The 26,057-nt window shown below is 38.5% G+C and overlaps 1 long non-coding RNA gene and 2 pseudogenes across 2 annotated transcripts; 1 reads left to right on the plus strand and 2 right to left on the minus strand.

Moving 5' to 3' along the window:
- Positions 1 to 966: 966 nt before the first annotated feature.
- On the minus strand, positions 967 to 11,259 carry LOC137233524 (uncharacterized). Of its 2 annotated transcripts, none has more exons than XR_010947503.1 (6): positions 11,042 to 11,259; positions 10,644 to 10,984; positions 10,300 to 10,590; positions 10,065 to 10,244; positions 9,899 to 10,008; positions 967 to 1,325 (listed from the first exon to the last, which is right to left on the minus strand). It is a non-coding gene; the product is annotated as an uncharacterized lncRNA (long non-coding RNA). The 2 variants fall into 2 exon arrangements; XR_010947502.1 differs by lacking the exon at positions 967 to 1,325 and adding an exon at positions 4,681 to 5,020.
- Positions 1,408 to 4,530, plus strand: LOC137252760 (uncharacterized; annotated as a pseudogene).
- Positions 11,260 to 14,186: 2,927 nt separating the features above from the next.
- Positions 14,187 to 19,366, minus strand: LOC137254201 (ubiquitin carboxyl-terminal hydrolase 30 homolog; annotated as a pseudogene).
- Positions 19,367 to 26,057: the final 6,691 nt, after the last annotated feature.

Here is a 26,057-nt window from a genome sequence, read left to right on the forward strand (position 1 = left end):
AGAGGCCGACCTATACGAAATAATCAATTTATTTGCACAGTCTATTCTTGGATTGGGTATTCCTATACATAGCTGATTTGACATTGTAGAGCCACTCATGCTTTCGCACAAAATCAATAAGTGCCTCGTCCTCTTCGTTTCTCCTTGTTTCCGTTTCCATTTTCTAATCTGTTAATTAAAGATTAATAAGTATTCACGTACTTAAATATATTCCCTGCATTCCAATGAAGAGTATCTCGATAAAAATTTAATATGCAAATGCAATTATAATCACATTGTTGTTGCATTTGTATGTTAAATTTCTATCGGGATCTGTATCACTGTTCATTAGAACGCGATGATTACTTTAGGAAGCCCTACCTTTTATGGCAATAGTTCCAAAGTCCAGTAAATAAATAAAAAAATTAATGTTTATTTTTCCAAAAGAAACTTTTATTTTTGAAAAGCAAAATGACTTGAGTTATCAATCACATTCAAAAATCATTAAACGGAACTTATCTGACAGTTGTCAAATCAACTTAAGCCTGCCAAGCATCATTGTAGATTAGACAAGTGTGATAACTTCTGCATAGACGTCAAAATTACAAATAGAACCGATCAACTGATTTTTAATTTACTATCATGGTCTCATTCTGCATCTCTTTCTATCACCCGCTGAAGATATGCGCCGCCATATTGAACTTGCTGTTAAAATCACTAAAAGGTAGCCATCTTGATCACCCTGTCAGGGAGTTTACGGATAGGATATCATACTTGTTTTATCCACAATGCCAAGCATGACAGTTCTCAAATCAACTAAGTCTGCCAAGTATGCTACGAGTACCCATATATATTTGGTAATAAAATACCAAGTGAAGTATTTCTATCCTTATGTGACAGTTGAGTAAGAGGCGCTGAGCTCTAGGTAATGATGAAATACCATCATAGGTATAAAACCCATTTTTCAGAATAAATAAAACAAACGTGTAATTTATGTAACTTATATAATTTAACGTGGTTTTATAGTGGTTGACAATAATTTATTGAAATTGAATTTTTTTCTTGAGAATGTTAAAAATAGATGTTTTCAGCATTACTTTTCGATCTTGCGTTGCCTTTTCAATATTTTTCGTGATCCTTTAGTAGTTTTACACGTAAAATAACAAAAACCGGAATGACGATGGCGAGTGTAGACATGAGGTAAAATTCCGTGGTATATTTGTGGAACTTGTTTTTAAAGCGCATAGTGTAAGCGGGGTGTAATAAATGGAACTAAAAGTAGAATCCAGTGGCAAAGTTGGCAGTTTTTCATCGCAAATATTTTGGTGGAACATAAGTTTATTGTGCTATAAAAGAAAGAAAATAATAAAAATAAAACTATTTTGGTTGAATTTTTTGATAAAAAAAAAGAGAAAACATGTTAATAAAATGATTAAAAGTGGTGAAGTGAGTGATCAGTGCGCAGCAGGGGTTTTCGCAAATATCTCGAGAAGTATCAGAGATAGAGGTTTTCCGCTACCGGATTCGAGATCCTGGGGCCGAAACGCGTCTCTGGGTACCACTCTCGAATTTTTACGTCGCGTATTAGCAGTCGACCCCTCAACTAGACTATTACCTAAGAACTCTTGTTTTATTTGGGAAACCATTTAAAAGTGGAAGGTTTTAACTTGGGTAAACAACCAAATGTTGCAGCATCACTAACCCAAATTCCACCTACGGGTATACCCAGCTACATCGCATCAGGTTCTCATTATTTTGGTGATGCACGTTACCGTTTTCTTGTGTTGCAGCGTTTTGATCGCGATCTACATTCTTTAATTAAAAATTGTCGTGTCCATCAAAAGTATGTGTTAACACTAGGCATACACATTGTTAACGTTTTGGAAAAATTACACGATAAAGGCTACACAATGATGTGAAAGCGCAAAATCTTATGATTTCCAAATGCAAGTATTATAAAAAACAAACTGCTACTGCTCCTGTTACCACGGGCAATACGAAATCTTCGCGTTCGGCTAATATAAAGTCCTCAAAATACGATGAGCACTATGTAGAAAAACAAGAGCCTACAGATAGCGGCAACAGTTCAAAGCAGGAGGCCAATGATGACGATGATGATTCTGATTTTGTTGTTAAACGTAATACGTATGGGGACGACGATGACGACGAAGATGAGGACTTCGATGATGGAGCAACAACAAATAGCAACAATAGCAACAGTGTTGACATTTACGAAACACCAGTAAATCGTAACCGGAAGCGTCGCCCACGCAACAGCGTGGAATATAGTGGATCAAATCCGGTATATAAATAAAACAAAATATTTGCTATTTTTATATTAATACAATTTAAAATGTATTGCAGGTACGCTCATGCCGACGCCAAAAGAGAAATTCGATCTATGAAGTCACATTATTTACGTCCAGCAAAACGTATTAGTTATTCAGAGTTCTTCAATGAGGATGGTATTTCAGTTAAGGAAGACACAGGTGATTCAAAGGCAGTTTCATTTATGAATAGACATAACGGCAATGCAGCATGGAGTAATATGAAGAATACGTCAGTGGACACGCCATTCCATGAGCGCAATCTCCAATCGGGTGTCGCCTAAAGACCTAAGATCCAAATCTGACAAAAAATGTATGAAGAAGAAAAAGTTTTCATAGGCTGAAGTTTGTCGCAGGATCCTGACCAAATTGCACGCGAACGTGCAGAAAAAGAATTTGACCATGAAGAGGAACTGAGTGAAGTTCAACAACCAGTGGTTCCAACATACGCTATACTTGAAATACAACAGCGCCTAAAAAGGAGCGGGCGACTTGGCGATGATAATAGCACACAACATGAGAATGATGACAAACAGTCCGATGAAGATGGGGTGGAAGAAAATGAAGACGAAGACCAAGAAGAGGTAAAATGAGATATTTTTACGTATTAATAGTTTGATCTAATTTAAGAAAAAACGACCTTTTTACAGGAGGACATGGAAGTTGATGACACAGATGAAATGCAAGACAATGAAGAAAAATCTGATGAAGAAAACTAACATGAGGGCAACGACGGCAATGATGAAAACGACGCAGAGACGGATGCAACCGAAGCCACTGAGCCGAACATAAAAGGTGGAATTAAACATTTTTTCTAATTAATTACTCTAAGCTTTTTATTCTCTTTATTAAAAAAATATTTAACAATGGCGTAAAGTTTGCAACAATTTTTAAAGCAATTTAATTGCAACGAATTTGTCAATAATTTTTAACCAAAGTTTATAAATTAGATGTATAACAAGAAAATATTTTGAATATAAATAATTGCTGATGAATTTAACTTACAGTACCAATACCGTCAACTAAATGGTCCTTATAAATATTGTAATCACATAATTCAAAACAAAAATTACTATGAGTACCTACGTTTATTATTGCAAAATCTCGAAGAAAGAAAATTGCATGAAGTACCCTCAATGTAAAATTATTCCACTGAATGTATATATCGCATTTTAAACTAAAAAATGTGAAAACTTAAAAAAAATTAAATCGGTATTTAAGTGTAAATCGATCAATAAAGGTATCGTAAAATAACTTATGTTTTTTGGGTAGTTAACGTTATCGTTTAGCCTGGTTTTGTTAAGAATTTTGTTATTTGGTGGTATAAATCAACATTCAACACAAAGCTTCTCTGATTATTAGTTGCAATACTTTTTGGTTTAGGTTGCGATATGTAAAATTACATATTTTTGTACACAGTTCTAAAATGTAAAGGAAAAAAATTTATATTTGTCTATTAATGAAATTATTAAAAAGATATTGTTATATTAATGATATAGAGAAGCGCCAACACGAATGCAAGTGGTTTCAAACCTCTGGCAGGCAATTCACCACTTTAACTGTCAGAAAAAATATTAAATTGTTCATTTTATGTAAAAATATTTTGAAAGTTGCAATTGAAGTTCTGAAAGCTCGGGAATTTCAATTGAAGTTCAAAAAATTACAATTGGAGTTCACAATTTTCAAAAGAAGTTCAGTAAATTATAATTGAAGGTCAGGAATTTCAATTGCAGTTCAGCAAATTACAACTGAAGTACAGAAAATTACAATTGAAGTTCAATTATAATTTTCTGAACTACAAACAGAAATTCTAAACTTCAATTTTAATTTTCTGAACTACAAATAGAAATTCTGAGCTTGAATTTAAATTTTTTGAACTTGAATTGAAATTTTTGAACTTCAATTGTAACTTTCGAACCTCAATTGCAGCTTTCTGAACTAAAATAAAAAAGGTATAGCATTAAAATTGGCGAATTACAAGTCAACTTACTCAAATTGTGAATTGTCTACCCGCGATTTAATGGTTTACTGCAACCAATAGTTCTGTTAGTTCCTCTCTTTTGTTTTCTATATCATTCATTAATTTATTTAAGTTTCCCTTAACTTTGTATGCATACAATCGCATACAATAAAATTTGTATTTATGGCTCACCAACAAGACTGAAAGACTATTCCTTCCTTAAGACATAGTTAATAATTTACAACTATTATAAATAATCTAATATATTATAAAAATGTTGAATAATAATGTTAATGGATTTGTATTAAAGAAATGTTTTATTTATATACCCTGCAAAAATCGTGTGACCAAAAACACACACACCCACGCGAATTTTTGACAGGGGTGACGATTTGGAATGAAAAATTCTCCAAATGAAATAGCATGTTGACAACTTTAGCTTTCCCACTATGTATCGTGCTCTCTCGCACCTGTTATATTCATACGGATGGTGAATCACGTCATTGTTGCTTGCAAAAAAATGTTCTGCTAGTCCGCCATTTCTAATTAGCATCGGTGTCGGCGGTGAAAATTTCAAGTTTGCCAAATAAATTATGTAAATAAGAGTTTATTTGGAGGGCCTGAGGCGTTGGTCTGATATAGATTATTATTCAGAAAATATGAAAAAAATTCAACTTGCATTCGTAATACCCAACAATCAAAATACAACACAGAACTTGGACTTGGCGTCTTCTCCAAATAAATGTCCGACGTGCTAGAAATAAGCAATTATAATTGGAAAATCAATTACGATTTATATCTAGCGTTATAGAACTTTACGAACAACAACAATATGGGGAGATTGAAGAATTTGAATCTGAACTACAAAATAACTTAGCGATGTTGGATGTAAGTGTTTGGAAAGTGAATTTAATATGTATTTATGTTTGTAGTTGTACAATATTACAAATTGTAATATTTTTCCATAAAACAATTATTGCACTTCGTGCACGTCTCCAACAAATGGAAACAACAACACAATACGCTTCGTTGCCTGGAAATCGAGCACAATTGGAAAAAAGTAATCAACTCTAAGAAACCACCAACGGAATGCCTGTAGAAAAGTGGTTAACGAAATCTTACAGCGTAAAGAACAACGTAAAGCTCACCGACAAGAAATAGCAAAAAAGAATTACTGCAGCGGCTCAAGAACGTATGCTTTGAAATGCTCCTTACTTTATGATCAGTAAAGCGTATCACCAAAAACACGTTATTTGTATTAATACAAAATTATTTTTTACAGGATATTGTAAAAATTTAAGAATCTCTTCATTGCTTCGAAACGTCGGTAATTCTATACGACTACATGACACTCTTAATACACCTCCAAAACTATCGAGAGGAGTGTCAAAAGACGCGTTTTCATCAATAAATGAATCAATCAAAAAAAAAAAAAATTCCTCCGAAACCGGGGGTGCGATCCATGGTATTTTTGCGCAGAACAATGTTTTGCGTTGACGGCCTTCGGTCGCGCTTATAAAAAATTACCCTGGCCGATCCACCAAAATCCCTTTGAACACAAATTTTTTTCCTCTGTACAAACCATTACAACCACCTGAATAGTTGCACTTTCTTTTGTAAATATCTCTCCAGATACGTAAAATTTTTTATTTCCGTTTTCGGATTCGTCGTTTTGATTTCAAAGCGCGACTTTTGACACCCCTCCCGATATTTTTGGATGTGAATTAAGTGTGTCATGCTGTCGTATAGAATTACCGAAACGGCCTTTAGCTTTTGAGAAAGCGAATTATGGAGGTGTAGAAGGAGCTGTCCTAATACATTATAGAATATATGCTATTTATTTCTACCCTTTCCTGGATCGATCATCAAACCCTGAAAATCACTCTTTATCATCACTTTTTAGAATAACTTTGCTGATTAAATTTTAAGTTTTCATAAAATGGAACAAAAAGAATAATCAAATTTGTTTGTTTAACGAATCAAATTTGTTTGAAAACAGCGGTGGACAATTTTTGTATGTTTGGATAAAATAATAGTTAACATCCTTTCGGCAAGTCTTTTAAATGAATCTGCTCTAACTTGCGCGGCCGAACTTTAAAGTAATTCAATAATGTACTTAAGTTAGCCCAATAAATAAAACGATGTTAATCATATATTTAGTCATCCTCTTTTCTTCATGCAACAGTTAACAAATTCTAGGAGCGGCTTATCCATGAATCCATTGAAGCAACCGGCTCCGACTGCTCCGCAACCCAATACATCGTATACAAAAGCTAACCAACCAGGTGCTCCTCCATATAATGCTACTCAGCAAAATGCTCTACGATTATCCAATAGACCATGAACTGGCATGCAAGCGCAACAAGCAACAACAACAACCGAACAATAACTTTATAGCTGGTCAATATGGTGAAACAGCTAAGCGGTCCGCCTCAAGCCAATGCGCCAAATTCCATGGATTCGTCATCGCCTCCAGCAACGACACCGCCAGGGAAAGCTGTACCTGGTGGTCCCAACCAGATGACTATAAATAGGGCAAATATACCTGGCTTGCTTCATATTTTGTGTTTAATAAATTTTGTTATTTTTCTAGACTGGTCAACCACCAGTTTCAGCTACACCACCAACATGAATTACAGGCAGTGTTACAGCTCCATACGAGCAAACAGGTGAATATCAAATGCCAATGCAATCGGGTCCAATGCCACGACAGTCTAGTCTAATGCAGTCACAATCCGGTCAAATGCCACCTCAACACCCTATGCACCAGCCATTTGATGGCCATGAGCAACATGGTCCTCCAGGTATGCCGCCCGCATCTACTGAACCAGGTGTGGCAATGACATCACATCCAGTTATACCAAGGTATATACCACAACAGCAACCGGGTTATGCAAGGCCACGACAGCAGCAGCAATAACCTCCCCAGCCTGACTATCTGCCAATGCCACAACATCCGGGCTATCCACCACAACCTGGTTATCCTGCACAACCTCAACAGCCAGGTTATCCTCTAGAACAACCAGGTGCACCACGTGATTACATGGGTCAAATGTTGGCACCAACACTAGTTCTGTTAAAATGGGGTAAAGTATTGTATGTTAAAGTATAGCGAAGTTTGAATAGGTCTCATTCTTCATTCTTAGAAACATGTACAAAGGTACCTCGTAAGATATTAAAAATCTTTAACGCTTTTTTTGCAATAACTTAAAAAAAGATCATATTCATCAAATTTCTGTTTAACTTCTACATATCAATAGCTACCTTTACCACAAGAAGGAGTCACTATTGCTTCTACACCTATGCTGTTGTTTCTTACATCGATGAGCTTTGTAATAAAATATACAGCTATCTCCCCAATATCTCCCTCACTAGGGTAGGCACCTCGTCGTTGGTGTGAGGGCTTAGCCGATCTCCATAGCGCCCGACTATGAGGCGGAGCTGTTTAGGACTGGCATCTACGCCGTTTCGCCTCATAGTAGGGCGGCGGGATGTCGGTGACCAAGAACCGCCAACCCCCTAATCCAGGGTGTTATGCGGACCGTGCCTATTGGACGATTTGCAGCCAGGGGATAAATTTGGCTGTATTCGAACAGAGCCTTCCGACACCGGACCACCTCGGGAAGTATTGATGGCCTTACCACAGCTCACGGTTCTTTCCCCGTATATAATACTGGACCGCTGAGCCCGCCTTGTCGGGCTGGTGGTCGTACGACCAATATGAACGACTCATTACCAAATTGTAATAAGGAGGATAATAAGAGGACTGAGTCGCAAGCCAAGGACGACGAATACGCATTAAGCGATGCGTCGGACTCGGCGAGCGAGAGTAGTGCTGATTCATGAACTCCGTGTTGGAAAAGCACACAAATGAGTAGAAGAGTGGAGAAGGATACGGAGCAGGGAAGTAAAAGAGCTCTCTCGCAGTACCGTGCATCACTAAGAATTGTCCAACGCCTGGGAGCAGTGGTCGACCCAACAGAAGTGGAGAGCGAGCGCTTGGAATGGGCCCATACGGCGGTAGAAGTAGGTCGAAGGCAGTTCAAAAGGTTTGCTGCTAGAAACCCTCGGTTCTACAACCGGTACGAGGAAGAAGCGTCGAATCGTAGAATGAAGAGGCAACGTTCGACGGAAGGCGACAAGCCTGCTTTCAAGAGGCAGAAAGGACCCAGGCCCAAAGCCGCGAGGCAGGGCAGTCGCATAGACAAAACAAGTAGGCCCAAAGCTGTAAGACAGATGGGCCCCAATAGCGAGGGACCAACTACCTCGAAGGCTGCGAGCCAGAGGGAAGTTCCAACTACGAAAGTAGGAGATAAGCCAAAGGGAGATAGCGCTAAGACTCCGACTTTCTCGGAGGTGCTAAAGGGAGTTAAAGCTAAGACTCCGGCTTTCTCGGAGGTGCCAAAGGGAATTAACACTAAGACGCCGGCTTTTCCCGAGAAGATGAATGATTCGATGGGTGCATAAGACTGAATCATGTACCGCACTCTTGGAGAACTGCTCGTGTAGCTTTCCTACCAAAGGCGGGGAAGATCGGTCACATGTATCCCAAAGATTATAGACCCAATAGCTTAACATCATTTCTGCTCAAAACCTTTGAGAGGCTGATAGATGTGTACATAAAATCCAACGTGGATTAAAAGCTGCTCTCCACAACACAACAGGCGTACACCAAAAGCAATTCAGTAAACACCGCATTGCATAGGGTGGTAATAAGCATAGAAAAAGCCCTGGAATATAAGGAATATGCTCTAGAAGTCTTCTTAAACATTGCCGGGGCTTTCAACAGTGTTTCTAAATGGGCGATTATGGATGATCTTAATTGCGCTAAAGTACATCCAGCCTTACCCAGATGGATCGACTGCATGTTAAACTGCAATAAGATTACATCGCGATGGGCATTGTACGCGGCCACGAAATTAGAGGACAGGGGCACTCCGGAGGGAGGGGTGCTATCACTTCTGCTGTGGACGCTGGTCATTAACCAACTGCTCAGGGGATTCTACGAGGGACCAGCAAAACTTACGGTTTACGCAGATGACGTTGCATATGGTCTTGTTTACAAAGAGGTACAAAGTCCCTAAGTTAGGAGGGCGACCCTACGGGAGAAACCGTGCACAAAATATCTAGGAATCATCCTAGACAGTAAGCTTTCATGGAAGCTCAACGTGGAGGAGAGGATGAGGAAGGCTTCAACGGCACTTTATGCATGTAAAAGAATGCAAAAGAACCGGCATATACAATCAGAAGGCACCCCAAAACGATGCCTCAAAACTAACAACCAAAAGCAATAATTATCATTTCGCTGACACAAATTTTATAGGTTTTTCTTCGGGAGTTGGACACAATCTTTTCATTATATTACTTAACAATTTAAAGGCTTCATTCTGTATTGCGAACGATTCGCCTCCAAACGATTTCGTCTAGCAATGGTATTCTCTATCATTTTCGTTCGGTCTTTAAGTTTCAACTAACAGGAAGGCAAAAGTAATTGCCAAGTGATAAGTTGCCATCGTTTAACATAGTGCAAATACACTAGCGATTGGTCTCTGATCCGCAAAGAAAGTTCGCTTCGTAATAGAGAATGAGGCCCTAAAATTAGACATTTTTTTCAATTTGTATTTTGACTTACCAGCAACAACAGAATCACGTTTAATTGTACGCCGCACAATCATTATAGCACATGTAACGAAGCTCAGTTTCTTCCAAAAATTGTTCGGCACCGCCACGTAATTAACGCAACTTTTAAATAATTATAAACTATAAAAATGAAATTAATGTCAAACCCACTATCAAACCTTGGAAAATGTTGAAATCACCATCAACCTGACGTTCTTCAAAGTGATCACATTGACCCAAAACACTTGAATTAATATCATCAGCAGCACCATAACAGCACCACCACAAGCTTTCATTCTACGTTTCCAATCTTCTTCTGGTACATGAACAGCACAGAACATATCACGATCTGCAAAATACTGTATAGCAACATCACCAATTGGTAGTTTAGAAAACACAACATTGGCGCCTTACTTAGCTAGTTTATTGTACAGGAGACGCTATTCAGCATCAACAATTTTCTGATACTCTTGGACATTTGAGGACATTGCTGTGGAAGAGCATTTTTCCAATAAAGCACTTTGTTGTTCCTTTGATTGGCGCTTCGACATGTACAGCCATGTCATATTTTATCATGCATAATTGTAATGCTTTACGTATAGCTTTAATGATGATACGTGCATGCACGCCTTCCTCAACATATGGCTTAACTTGTTTTAAGATTTCACATGCTTAAAATACTACTGAAGTGGTGCCATCGCCGACCTGATAAGAGAAACATTTTTATTCTACACATTCTAATATAACAAAAAACTTACCTCAGAATTGTGAGATTTGGCGATGTCTACTAGAGTTTTACGGCTGGATTCACAATATCCAATAGTTTTATAATGGTTGCCCCATCATTTGAAATTGTGGCCTTACCACTGGAATCAACAATATGTTTGTCCATACTACGTGAACCCAATGTAGTGCGTACAGCGTCCACAATTGAATGCGAGGCATTGATGTTGGATATGAATTGAGGTTTACCTTGAGAGCTATCGGTACACAAACATTTTTTGCACAAATACTCTTGTACCCAATACAAGTTCAGGACGTTAATATTTATCGACACGCTGTCCGGTGTGGCCCAAATGTTTGAAATATACAGTTGGCACTGTTGAGAAAAAATATGGATCAATAAACACAAGTAAAAGTGAAAGATTTTTTTTACCATCTCTTGTTACTTTACACATTAGACATTGGAAACGACGACCAGCATCTACAAGTTGAGTATGAGCCTTGCAACGATTACATCTAATTGCACCCAATTCACCAAAATTTACAATGGGTTGCTCATATTCACCCTCAACTGTGCGTGCCATTGGTGAGACGGTAAGTGTAATGGACAAAGATTTTTTTTTAATAAATCAGCTGTTGCAGGTATGCAATACAAAGACGACCTGCAAAGAAGAAAAATCAATGTAAGATCAATGTAATTGCCAAACAAAACATTAATTTCGATTATCGATACCTAACGTAACGTGGCGAGCAGTTACCCTGATCTTCTACCACATATTTTGTGGCCACCAATGGTGGTAATAAACACTGTTCATTAGTAATAAAAGCACCACCAGCGCTATTTTGATTTTCAATGATAACGCTTATCGGATTTGGCATCTGATCGGGATCTAAACGGCGTTGGGCTTGATCATACTGTTGCGGCTGTTGATATTTACCAGTAACAGGTGCAGGTGGTTGCTAAAGAAAATAACACAAAAATAATAATCAGCAAATATATTTGCCCCATTTATAGTCATCTGATTGGGGCCACCAGGTACAGCTTTCCCTGGCGGTGTCGTTGCTGGAGGCGATGGCGAATCCATGGAAGTTAGCTCATTGGCTTGAGGCGGCGGCTTAGCTGTTTCACCATATTGACCAGCTATAAAGTTATTGTTCGGTTGTTGTTGTTGCTTGTTGTTTTAATTTAATTTAATGCTCCAAAATTAGCACAGGCCTGCAGCTCAATTCGCGGAAAATGGCGGACTCGCTGAACATTTTTTTTCCACACAAAAATGACATATTTCACAATACCTATGAATATAGTAGGTGCGAGAGAACACGATACATTGTGGCAAAGCTAAATTTGTCAACATGCTATTTTATTTGGAGAATTTTTCATTCCAAATTGTCACCCCTGTCAAAAATTCGTGTGGCTGTGTGCGTTTTTGGTCACACGATTCTTGCAGGGTAACTACAGTTGAAATGTGACGTTTATAGAAGAAGCACTTCAACAAAATTTTCTTTCCATAAAAGCGAATTGCTCAACTGTTAATTAAACGTGTTGTCTTTTGTGCGTTTATCTTATTTATTCACTTAATTGGTTCGGTTAAAAGGACTTCTAAAACATTTAAAAATTATGATATTTTATCCAAACCGAATTTTTTATTGGTGGAAATAACCAGAAAATAAGAAATCTGAACGGTCAACAGCATTTCAGAATTTTCAATTCAAGAATTGTATTGTGATTTGCCGCAAAAGAAAGCACCAGGCCACGATCCTCTTCTGAGGAATTTTCTTCAACAAATTGTTTAGAAATGTATCAGCGTCTGCGCGACGAGAAGAAAAACCCGACTTACCGCCAAGGTTTACGGAAGAGATACATTTCTACTAATAATAGCCGTGTTTTTTAACACGCGCGTATACGTTTCGTTTGCGCGTGTTAAAAAACGCCTATCTTCGCTTAGATAATGCTTAGGAGACCCATCTAGCGGCTGTGGTAAAACAACTAGCTACAGCAACAGGGTGTACCGAAAAGCGGAGACGCAACGCTCTGATGGCCATAGGGTATAACATATAGCTGAATCAGTTGCGATGAATTGTGGACACACATATAATACATAGAATTAGTGTACAGGGTGAAACAAAGACACATATTTCAGTTACATCTGAGTATAATGCGTATTGAAATTTAGTAGGACAAAATTTATGCGCAGCAATTTCAGAGGTGTATTTATAGTTTGTCTCTTAGCAGTCAATATAAAGTTTAAGCGTAAACGGATATACGCGTGTTAAAAAACACGGCTAATAACAATTTGGTGTGATATATAGCTGAGGAGATTAAGGTATAACTTTCCACCTAGTTCGAAGGCTACTTATCGTGTATTCGTTTTTCTACGAACTGGCTCACCTAAATACATGTTTTGTGCCGACCCAAAAATTTATCTGCTAATTCGGACGAATTTTTGGTGCCAGGGTAATGCCGATGGACAATCAATACCATTTATACAAATCTTCTTAAATATTTTTGATGGATAGGTCAAAACACTAGCTCTACACCACGGCGGCAGACTTTGACCGTTCAGCCGGTAAATTCAGCCTCCACGAACTATAATACTCCAACTGGACGATGATGTTTAGCTAAGCTGCGAAAAGCTACAACGGTTTTGCTGGCGTGGGCAAGTTATGGGAAGATCCCCACTGGGTTCGGAGAAGCAGGTGGGGAAGACTTTGATCTCTCTTCGTGCCCCCTGTTAGCGTCAGTCATCGCGAAGCAGGGTTAGCTGGAGTGACTTGTTACGCATCGACCAGCATCTCCCAAACGGTTAAGCGCCAATTAAAAAATGTATCTCCCAACCGCGAGGAAAAGACCAAAACAAACCAAAGAATATCTTCAAGATCATTTTTTCCGCAGTAGCGAGGCTGGTGATCTCTTATAAAGTAAAGTTTCAGCATATTTAAGGGTTAAAGACGTATCAACCAAGTGAGGAAGGATGAATGTAAAATTGGTAGGGGTGGTCTCCAACATTCGCTTCTTAATTAGAAGAGGTTAAGAGGTAAGGGTTTTTATTTTCTCCCTTTCCAAAAATAGCACGACTTGAGGCATCCATTATTTTTGTAAATTTTTTTTTTGCCATATACATAAAAACCGATTTCAAAACTTTTCGAAATATTTTTTCACTTATTTCATAAGCATTTTATTTTTTTGGCGTTAAAAAAAATGAAAAAGTCAAACCAACAACTTTCTTCGTTTACTTTGGTTTGGCATTTTCACAAAGTTTAAGAGAGTGATTTTAAATTTTTTTTTAAATCAAAAAACCATTATGGCCGCCAAGAAGAGTAAATGGTTTTACCTGGTATAATTTATACCATGATAAACAGGCAAGTATGCTTGAATGTATTTTCATTATTTAAGTTTTGTCAAAGTATTGTTATTTTTGTCGAAGCGAGTATTATTATGTTGAGGTATAAAAGCTTTAATAACTTAAATTTTAATAAAAAATTCCAGTTGTAGAAGCTATAAAAACTTATTTTTAGCTTTTATTAATTTGGGTGCAAATTCATAAATAGCAAAGAAATTCATAAATGGCAAAAAAAACAAAAAATGCTTTTATTCAGTTCTACAGCAGTTACACTATTAAGTTTGTATATATAATAATCTTAAATTATGTATGGTTCGCATTACGAATGTTATTTAAATAAATAAACCCTAGGCCAACTTAGCCGAAATGTGTTTAACGTCGTTGGGGTCCACGATCATAGAATAGCAAAGATGGAACACTAAGCACTTCTTCTATTGAAACTTCACGCACAACTGTAAACCAGCTAGGAAATAAAAAGTTTATAAGTATTATGTGTGCAGTTTTGCTAAATTTATTTGATATACTATACCGATGAGCAATCCTCAAAGCTCCACGTCTATAGGTTACAAAATGACCACTGCTTGCCTCGCCCGAATGCACTACGACAGCTAAGAACCGGTAAAGATTCTTTGGAAACGTTGTACCAAATGCCCTCATATACGAATCATTAACACTTCCGCCCAAACTATTCATAGGTAGACTAGATGAAAATAGTGACATTGGCCTACCTTGGAAAATGCAATAAATTAGAAATAAGTATATGCAAACAAATAACGTACAGATTTTTCAAAAGTTATATGAAATAGCTTGACTATTCAAATGTGGTTGTACAAAACTGTATGGTGCCATTGATAAACTATCTGGAAAATGTACATAATCTTGCCGTTTGCAAATCTGGCCAAGCTTAGCAGTTTAGCAAATATTAGCGATTTTATATGATTGGTTGCTTCGTTGCAGGATTCACATTTTACGTCACTAAGCTCTTCAGATGTTATATATTCACTTAATAAACCTAAGCTAAGACCGGACCGACGTTGTGATGGCAAATTTAGCGTTATGCTGTCAAATTTATCATAACGTACTGTGGACTAGAAAAAATGTAAATTTTGCCTACAAATATTCTAGCTATTTCAATAAGTACCTTGAACCCGCAAGCGTTACAAACAATTTGTGTGCCCATAGCACCTTGAAAAGGTATTGCTACTTGAGCAGGCATTTGATCTGACCAAATCTGAAATGAAATTTTTATACTCAGTTGAGCAGAGCTCACAGAGTATATTAAGTTTGATTGGATAACGGTTGGTTGTACATATATAAAGGAATCGAGATAGATATAGACTTCCATATATCAAAATAATCAGGACCGAAAAAAAATTTGATTGAGCCATGTCCGTCCGTCCGTCCGTCCGTTAACACGATAACTTGAGTAAATCTTCATGAAATTTGGTATGTAGGTTCCTGAGCACTCATCTCAGATCGCTATTTAAAATGAACGATATCGGACTATAACCACGCCCACTTTTTCGATATCGAAAAATTCGAAAAACCGAAAAAGTGCGATAATTCATTACAAAAGACAGCTAAAGCGACGAAACTTGGTAGATGAGTTGAACTTATGACGCAGAACAGAAAATTAGTAAAATTTTGGACAATGGGCGTGGCACCGCCCACTTTTAAAAGAAGGTAATTTAAAAGTTTTGCAAGCTGTAATTTGGCAGTCGTTGAAGATATCATGATGAAATTTGGCAGGAACGTTACTCCTATTACTATATGTACGCTTAATAAAAATTAGCAAAATCGGAGAAGGATCACGCCCACTTAAAAAAAAAAATTTTTTTAAAGTAAAATTTTTACAAAAAATTTAATATCTTTACAGTATATAAGTAAATTATGTCAACATTCAACTACAGTAATGATATGGTGCAACAAAATACAAAAATAAAATAAAATTTCAAAATGGGCGTGGCTCCGCCCTTTTTCATTTAATTTGTCTAGGATACTTTTAACGCCATAAGTCGAACAAAAATTAACCAATCCTTTTGAAATTTGGTAGGGGCATAGATTTTATGACGCTGTTTTCTGTGAAAATGGGCGAAATCGGTTGATGCGACGCCCAGTTTTTATACACAGTCGTCCGTCTGTCCTTCCGCATGGCCGTTAACACGATAACTTGAGCAAAAATCGACATATCTTTAATGAACTTACTTCACGTGCTTACTTGAACTCACTTTATCTTGGTATGAAAAATGAACGAAATCCGACTATGACCACGCCCACTTTTTCGATATCGAAAATTACGAAAAATGAAAAAAATGCCATAATTCTATACCAAATACGAAAAAAGGGATGAAACATGGTAAGGTAATTGGATTGTTTTATTGACGCGAAATATAACTTAAGAAAAAACTTTATAAAATGGTTGTGACACCTACCATATTAAGTAGAAGAAAATGAAAAAGTTCTGCAGGGCGAAATAAAAAACCCTTAAAATCTTGGCAGGTATTACATATATAAATAAATTAGCGGTATCCAACAGATGATGTTCTGGGTCACCCTGGTCTACATTTTGGTCGATATCTGGAAAACGCCTTCACACCACTCCCTTTTAAAACTCTCATTAATACCTTTAATTTGATACCTATATCGTACAAACTCATTCTAGTCACCCTTGGTCCACCTTTATGGCGATATCTCGAAAAGGCGTCCACTTATAGAACTAAGCCCCACGCCCTTTTAAAATACTCATTAACACCTTTCATTTGATACCCATATCGTACAAACATATTCTAAAGTCACCCTGGTCCACCTTTATGGCGATATCTCGAAAAGGCGAACACCTATAGAACGAAGGCCCACTCCCTTTTAAAAATACTCATTAGCACTTTTCATTTGATACCCATATCGTATAAACAAAGTCTAGAGTCCCCCTGGTCCACCTTTATTGCGATACCTCGAAAAGGCGTCCACCTATAGAACTAAGGCCCACTCCCTTTTAAAATACTCATTAACTCCTTTCTTTTGATACCCATATTGCACAAACGAATTCTAGAGTCACCCCTGGCCCACCTTTATGGCGATATCTCGAAACGGCGTCCACTTATGGAACTAAGGATTACTCCCTTTTAAAATACTCATTCACACCTTTATTTTGATACTCATATTGTACAAACAAATTCTAGGGCCACCCCTGCTCCACCTTTATGACGATATCTCGAAACGGCGTCCACCTATGGAACTAAGGATTACTCCCTTTTAAAATACTCATTAACACCTTTCTTTTGATACCCATATTGTACAAACAAATTCTAGGGTCTCCCCTGGTCCACCTTTATGGCGATATCTCGAAACGACGTCCACCTATGGAACTAAGGATTACTCACTTTTAAAATACTCATTAACACCTTTCTTTTATACCCATATTGTACAAACAAATTCTAGGGTCACCCCTGGTCCACCTTTATGGCGATATCTCGAAATGGCGTCCACCTATACAACAACCACCACTCCCTTTCAAAACCCTCATTAATACCTTTAATTTGATACCCATATCGTACAAACACATTCTAGAGTCACCACTGGTCCACCTTTATGGCGATATTTCGAAACGGCGTCCACCTATAGAACTAAGGCCCACTCCCTTTTAAAATACTCACTAACACCTTTCGTTTGATACCCATATTGTACAAACAAATTCTAGGGTCACCCCTGGTCCACCTTTATGGCGATATCTCGAAAATACGACCACCTATACAACAACCACCACTCCCTTTTAAAACTCTCATTAACACCTTTCCTTTGATGCCCATATTGTACAAACAAATTCTAGGGTCACCCCTGGCCCACCTTTATGGCGATATCTCGAAACGGCGTCCACCTATGGAACTAAGGATTACTCCCTTTTAAAATACTCATTAACACCTTTCATTTGATACCCATATCGTACAAACGCATTCTAGAGTCACCCCTGGCCCACCTTTATGGCGATATCTCGAAAAGGCGACCACCTATACAACAACCACCACTCCCTTTCAAAACCCTCATTAATACCTTTAATTTGATACCCATATCGTACAAACACATTCTAGAGTCACCACTGGTCCACCTTTATGGCGATATTTCGAAACGGCATCCACCTATAGAACTAAGGCCCACTCCCTTTTAAAATACTCATTAACACCATTCGTTTGATGCCCATACTGTACAAACAAATTCTAGGGTCACCCCTAATCCACCTTTGTGGCGATATCTCGAAACGGCGTCCACCTGTGGAACTAAGGATTACTCCCTTTTAAAATACTCATTAACACCTTTCATTTGATACCCATAACGTATAAACGCATTCTAGAGTCAACCCTGATCCACCTTTATGGCTATATCCCTAAATGGCGTCCACCTATAGAACTATGGCCCACTCCCTCATAAAATACTCTTTAATGCCTTTCATTTGATACACATGTCATACAAACACATTCCAGGGTTACCCTCGGTTCATTTTCCTACATGGTTATTTTCCCTTATGTTGCCACCATAGCTCTCAACTGAGTATGTAATGTTCGGTTACACCCGAACTTAACCTTCCTTACTTGTTTTATTTACATATGAAATGTCCTATGTTTCTTTGATTAACAATATACAAAACACTGGAATAGCAAACGTATCTCGTCCCGAACCGCGACTTAAACGTTCCAACGAACGACATGATGTAGATACCCTTTTATTTAGACCTTCGTGGTAATTATTTCTCGTGGCATGTGCTGTGCGAGGCCGACTAGCACGCTCTCCACCTAAAATTAGACATTATAACGGATCAAAGTCCATCATATCAGTTGGCGATGTAGCAGTTGCACCACCACTCATTTCGCGTTCGCATATTGACGAGGGTAAATCGGCTGAATGCGCTTCCGAACGAACAAGCGTGTTAAGCTAGTCGATTCATCATAATCAACATTCAAGAAATCAGACATCATAGCCTTGATGGTCTTTCGGGTTGTTGCTTTCCATTACCACCACCCACTATAGTTAGCAGCGCATCTGAAAGGCAACCAACCAACCTTTTTAGGCCTTAGCGCTTCTTCTTCCAGCGATGATAGCGTGACATGAAATAACTCATGTGCGTCGTGGTCCTCTTGCGGTATAACCCATTCTAAAGCATGTAATGCCCGCAAAACTGGACCTGGGGAATACGCAAGGTAGAGCGTGTACCATTTACCACTTCCAGTGTATTTATTATTAGACTATTTCGATCGGAGTACACATTATTATATAACTGCAGCCAAGCAATGAATTGGGAACAAGCAGCAAGTACTTTGTAGTAATGTATTTAAGAAGCATGTTTGCCCAAAGTTGTGCAATCCAGCAATTTGTCCCTCGTTTGTCGTACCCCAAAAAACAAACAGCAGAGGGAAATGTCGCAACATGACAACATGAATGATGAGTTGCAATGTTAATAACAGAATCCCAATATGCCAAGCCAACCCTACAAAAATCGTGTGACCAAAAACGCACACAGCCACACGAATTTTTGACAGGAGTGACGATTTGGAATGAAAAATTCTCCAAATGAAAGAGCATGTTGACAAATTTAGCTTTGCCACAATGTATCGTGCTCTCTCGCAACTCCTATATTCATAGGTATTCTGAAATATGTCATTTTTGCGTGGAAAAAAATATTCAGCGAGTCCGCCATTTTCCGCGAATTGAGCTGCAGGCCTGTGCTAATTTTGGAGCATTAAATTAAAATAACTTAGCGATGTTGGAAGTAAGTGTTTGGAAAGTGAATTTAATATGTATTTATGTTTGTAGTTGTACAATATTACAAATTCTAATATTTTTCAAGAAAACAATTGTTGCACTTCGTGCACGTCTCCAACAAATGGAATCAACAACACAATACGATTCGTTGCCTGGAAATCGAGCACAAATAGAAAACCTCATCAGCCAGGTTATCCTCTACAACAACCAGGTGCACCACGTGGTTACATGGGTCAAATGATGCCACCAACACAACCTGGACAGGCGCCGATGCCCAGTCAACCACCCAAGCCGGGTTAACCCCCAATACCTGGACACGTCCGGACGTCCTCGTTATAATGTATGCTAATACAACTAATATATTTAAAAAATTGCTGATGATTATTGTTGTGTTATTTTCTTTAGCAACCACCTGCACCTGTTACTGGTAAATATCAACAGCCGCAACAGTATGATCAAGCCCAAGGCCGTTTAGATCCCGATCAGATGCCAAATCCGATAATAAAATAGCGCTGGTGGTGCTTTTATTACTAATGAACAGGGTTGATTACCACCATTGGTGACCACAAAATATGTGGTAGAAGATCAGGGTAGCTCCTCGCCACGTTACGTTAGGTATCGCTATTCGAAATTAATGTTTTGTTTGGCAATTACATTGATCTTTCTTCTTTGCAGGTCCTCTTTGTATTGCATACCTGCAACAGCAGATTTATTAAAAACAACAGCTTTGTCCATTACACTTACCGTCTAACCAATGGCACGAACGGTTGAGGGTGAATATGAGCCACCCATTGTAAATTTTGGTGAATTCGGTCCAATTAGATGTAATCGTTGCAAGGCTCATATGCAATTTGTAGATGCCGGTCGTCGTTTCCAATGTCTTATGTGTAAGGTAACAACAGATGATCAAAAAAATCTTTCACTTTTACTTGTGTACATTGATCCGTATTTTTTCTCAACAGTGCCAACTGCATATTTGCAATATTTGACCCACACCGGACGGCGTGTCGATAAATATGAACTTCCTGAACTTGTATTGGGTACATATGAGTTTTTGTGTAAAAAATGTGGGCACCGATAGCTCTCAAGGTAAACTTCAACTCATATCCAACATCAATGCCTCGCAATCAATTGTGGACGCTGTACCCACTACATTGGGTCCACGCAGTATGGACAAGCATATTGTTGATTCCAGTGGTAAGGCCACAATTTCAAATGATGGTGCAAGCAGTATGAAACTATTGCATATTATGCATCCAGCCGTAAAACTCTAGTCGACATCGCCAAATCTCAAGATGCTGAGGTAAGTTTTTTGTTATATTAGAATGTGTAGAATAAAAATGTTTTTCTTATCAGGTCGGCGATGGCACCACTTCAGTAGTACTTTAAGCATGTGAAATCTTAAAACAAGTTAAGCCAAATGCTGAGGAAGGCGTGCATGCACGTATCATCATTATAGCTATACGTAAAGCATTACAATTATGCATGACCAAAATATGACATGGCTGTACATGTAGAAGCGCCAATCAAAGGAATAACAACGTGCTTTATTGGAAAAATGCGCTGCCACAGTAATGTCGTCTAAACTTATTCATCAACAAAAATATTTATTTTCTAAAATGTTTTTGGACGCTGTACTTTCCTTTGATGGACCCAAAGTCACAAAAAAAAAATTAAAATTAATTAATGCTGAAGTACGTGTTGATAATGTTCAAGAGTATCAGAAAATTGTTGATGCTGAATGGCGTATTCTGTACAATAAACTAGCTAAGTAAGGCGCCAAGCTTGTGTTATCTAAACTACCAATTGGTGATGTTGGTACATAGTATTTTGCAGATCGTGATATGTTCTGTGCTGTTAGTGTACCAGAAGAAGATTTGAAACGTACAATGAAAGCTTGTGGTAGTGCTGTTATGTCTACAGCTTAATTCAAGTGTTTTGGGTCGATGTGATTACTTTGAAGAAAGTTAAGTTGGTGGTGAACGTTTCAACATTTTCCAAGGTTTGATAGTGGGTTTGACATTGATTTTATTTTCATAATTTATAATTATTTAAAGGTTGCGTTAATGTTAGAACATGTACATTGATTTTACGTGTCGGTGTCGAACAATTTTTGGAAGAAACTGAACTTCGTTACATGATGGTATAATGTTTGTGCGGCGTACAATTAAACATGATTCTGTTGTTGCTGGTAAGTCAAAATACAAATTGAAAAAAAAAAAAAAAATGTGTAATCTTAGGGCCTCATTCTTTATTACGAAGCGAACTTCCGTTGCGGATCAGAGACAAATCGCTAGTGTATTTGCACTATGTTAAACGATGGCAACTTATCACTTGACAATTACTTTTGCCTTCCTGTTAGTTAGAAACGCAAAGACCGAACGAAAATGATAGAGAATACCATTGCTAGACGAAATTGTTTGGAGGAGAATCGTTCGTCTGAGCTATCGTTCGCAATACAGAATGAAGCCCTTAAATTGTTAAATAATATAATGAAAAGATTGTGTCCAGCTCCCGAAAAAAAAACTATAAAATTTGTGTTAGTGAAATGATAATTATTGCTTTTGGTTGTTAGTTTTGAGGCATCGTCTTCGAGTGCCTTCTGATCGTATATGCCGTTTCTTTTGCATTCTTTTACATGCATACAGTGCCGTTGAAGCCTTCCTCACCCTCTTCTCCACGTTGAGCTTCCATGACAGCTTACTGTCTAGGATGATTCCTAGATATTTTGTGCAAGGTTACTCCCGTAGGATCACTAGTCCTAACTTAGGCCTGGTCCAATTTGGGACCTTGTACCTCTTTGTAAACAAGGCCATATGCAACGTCATCTGCGTAAACCGTAAGTTTTGCGGGTCCCTCGTAGAATCCCCCGAGCAGTTGGTTAATGACCAGCGTCCACAGCAGAGGTAATAGCACCCCTCCATGCGGAGTGCCCCTGTCCACTAATTTCGTGGCCGCGTACAATCCCCATTGCGATGTAATCTTACTGCAATTTAACATGCAGTCGATCCATCTGGTTAAGGCTGGATGTATTTTAATGTAATTAAGACCATCCATAATCGCCTATTTAGAGACATTATTGAAAGCCCTGGCAATGTCTAAGAAGACTCCTAGAGCATATTCCTTATATTCCAGGGCTTTCTCTACGCTTATTACCACCCTATGCAAAGCGGTGTCTACCGACTTGCCTTTGGTGTACGCATGTTGTGTTGTGGAGACCAGCTTTTCATCCACGTTGTACATAAGTACACATCTATCAGCCTCTCAAAGGTTTTGAGCAGAAATGATGTTAAGCTAATGGGTCTATAATCTTTGGGATACACGTGACCGGTCTTTCCGAGCAGTTCTCCAAGAGTGCGGTATATGATTCATACTTGAAACTTGTAGCATGGCCGGGAATATACCATCTGGGCCCGGCGATTTAAACTTAGAAAACGTCTTCACTGCCCACTCGATCTTAGTATCGGCCAACAAGCCCGGCACTACCCGCTCCGAGATCGAAGTGTGAGTGCTGTCTGCTGGCCCTTCTAAACCATCTCCCGATGGGAAATATGTATCGAGAAGCACCTCAAGGGATTGCTCAATTTTACGTGACCATTCCCCGTTCTCTTTCTTTATTAGTCCCTGGACTATATTTCCCCTTGCTAGGACTTTTCTCAACCGTGCTGTTTCGCTGGAGCACTCTATCTCCGTACAGAAACTTTTCCATGATTTTCTTTTCGCCCTGGTAATTTCACGCTTGTAGGTCCTCAGTAGATCCCTGTACTCCTCCCGACACGCTTCGCTTTCCGCTGTCTTTGCGAGCTTAAACATTTCTTTTACCTGTCTTCTTAGGAGACTCAGCTCATTGCTCCACCATGGCGGCTTTGTTTTTCTCTGAATCTTCTTAGACGGCAAGCTTTATTATACGCAGTCATAAGCGTCCTTGTTAGGAATTCATTATACTCCTCCAGTCCTTCCACATTGGTAACCTCTTTGGGTTGTCCCAGTTTCGTTTCTACCTGTTTCTGGAATTTAGTCCAGTTTGTTGACCTAGGGTTTCTAAAGGTACCTCCCTTCTCTACCCTCTTTAGGGGGATGCTGAAGCTGAGAAGGATGGTATATCAAGAACCATCCGATCATACCTTGATATATCACGTTCGGAGCTCAGTGTAATATCCAAAACATTGCTGGATGTTGGACCAATGTATGTAGAGACATTTCCTCTGTTGGCTATCTGCAAATTGGTTTGCAGGATGTAACAAAATAGATATTCGCCTCTCTCGTTCGTATGTGCTCCTCCCCACGCATTCTGGTGCGCATTTGCATCTGCGCCTATGTCCAACCGCCCTTTGCGCCCTTCGTCCTGTACTAGCCTCTTGCACTCCATCGGTGGAACCTCGGCAGCATGGGCCATGTAGCAGGATGCCAGGATAAGTGCCTGCTTATTTCTTTGCTCAACGGCCACCGCTACGAGGTTTTCAGTAGTGTTATTAGGCAGCATATATGAATGGAGCTGTTTCCTTACCATTACTACAGCTCGCACCTGTCCTTCCGTTTGCGCATAGTAAACGCCAAAGCCGCGCGCGCTAAGTCCAGAAACCTCTCCTCCCGATGAGAGCAACGGCTCCTGGATCAGCGCCACGTCAAACGAACCCTCCTCAAGGGTTAGGAGGAGTTCGCTCGACGCCACTGTACTGTTTCGGAGGTTTATCTGTAGGACTCGCAGCACCATTTGGCTGTTTGTCCACCTCCAGTGTATCCTCCGACTTCATCACGCATGGTATCCATACCTTAACTTTTGGTACCGTGGGGATTTACGCTTTATCCACCACCTCAAACCGCGCGTTCGTGCCTTGCCTATAGAGGTTTCGAACCACTTCCTCCAGCCACCGCAAGCTCGCGATGTTGTCGCACGCTATCATCTTCACACCATTATATCATCCCCCGAATCAAAGGTTGGAAGGGTCTTACTTGGTTGTTCCCTCATCATCTTAAGGCTGCAAGTCGTACAATAGGCACGGTCCGCATAACACCCTGGATTAGGGGGTTGGCGGTTCTTGGCCACCGACATCCCGCCGCCCTCCTATGAGGCGAAACGGCGTAGATGCCAGTCCTAAACAGCTCCGCCTCATAGTCGGGCGCTATGGAGATCGGCTAAGCCCTCACACCAACGACGAGGTGCCTACCCTAGTGAGGGAGAGATTGGGGAGATAGCTGATTTTATCAAATTTTATAAAATGTTTCTTCCTCTACAGTTCCATTTCCGTATTGGATGGTAAATATGGCTTTCGCATTTTCTCCATTAATAACTGTGACAAGGTGGAAGAAATCTATGCGCGTAAATCGCAACATATTATCTTGGTCGAGCGTTTCTTCAATAGCTCTCTAGTGGTGATGGTGACAGCAGAGAAATCCAACTGTTTACAAATGTTACGCTTCAAAAAGAATCAAAATATCTGCCATTGCGTCTACAGCTCGAACACCCACAGTATATGAATGAATCGAACGCACCCAATTGTCTGCCTAACGGATAGTATACGGGGTATTCCATCCCATTTCGACCAATTTTGAACCCGATCCCTTTAGAATTGGCTGAAAGTTTTTCTTCTTTTTCTAGCTTACGAAAGACGTTTTTCAGAATTTTTTCAAATGTTTTCAGCCAACTCAAAAAAAGTTATGAATTTAAAAAAAAAGGTTTTTTTTTCAAAATGGTATAACTTTTCCAAAAATTGACCGTTTGGGATCTTTTTTTTTTTAAATTTTTTTTTAAATGTACTTTTCGGAAAAAATACAAAAAAATTTTTAAAGTTTTTTTTGTAATTTTTCAGTTTTTCGAGATTTTTCGAATTTCGCCATTTCTTTTTTTTCTAATTAATTAAATTAGTTGAGCTGAAAGGTTAATGAAAAAAACTTCCTTTTGGTTTGTTTTATATTTATAAATTTTAATTTTGGTCGATATTTCGATTTCAATCTGAAGTCATCATCAGGGACATATGGACATGTATGTATGTTTTTCCTCATAAAAAACTTCAGTCGATTCTGCAATCATCCCCACTAATCCCGGAGTGGGCCGATTACTTTTTTTTTTATTTAATTGAAAAATAAAACTTTAAAAATTTTTTTGTATTTTTTCCGAAAAGTACATTTAAAAACAAATTAAAAAAAGAAAAAGATCCCAAACGGTTAATTTTTGAAAAGGTTATAGCATTTTGAAAACAAAAACGGTGTCCAACTCAAAAAAAATTATGAATTAAAAAAAAAACGGTGTTTTTTTTTCAAAATGCTATAACTTTTTCAAAAATTGACCGTTTGGGATCTTTTTTTTAAATTGTTTTTAAATGTACCTTTCGGAAAAAATACAAAAAAATTTTTTTA

This window comes from Eurosta solidaginis, chromosome 5, assembly GCF_040869045.1.
Source record: "Eurosta solidaginis isolate ZX-2024a chromosome 5, ASM4086904v1, whole genome shotgun sequence".
Taxonomy (NCBI): Eukaryota; Metazoa; Arthropoda; class Insecta; order Diptera; family Tephritidae; genus Eurosta; species Eurosta solidaginis.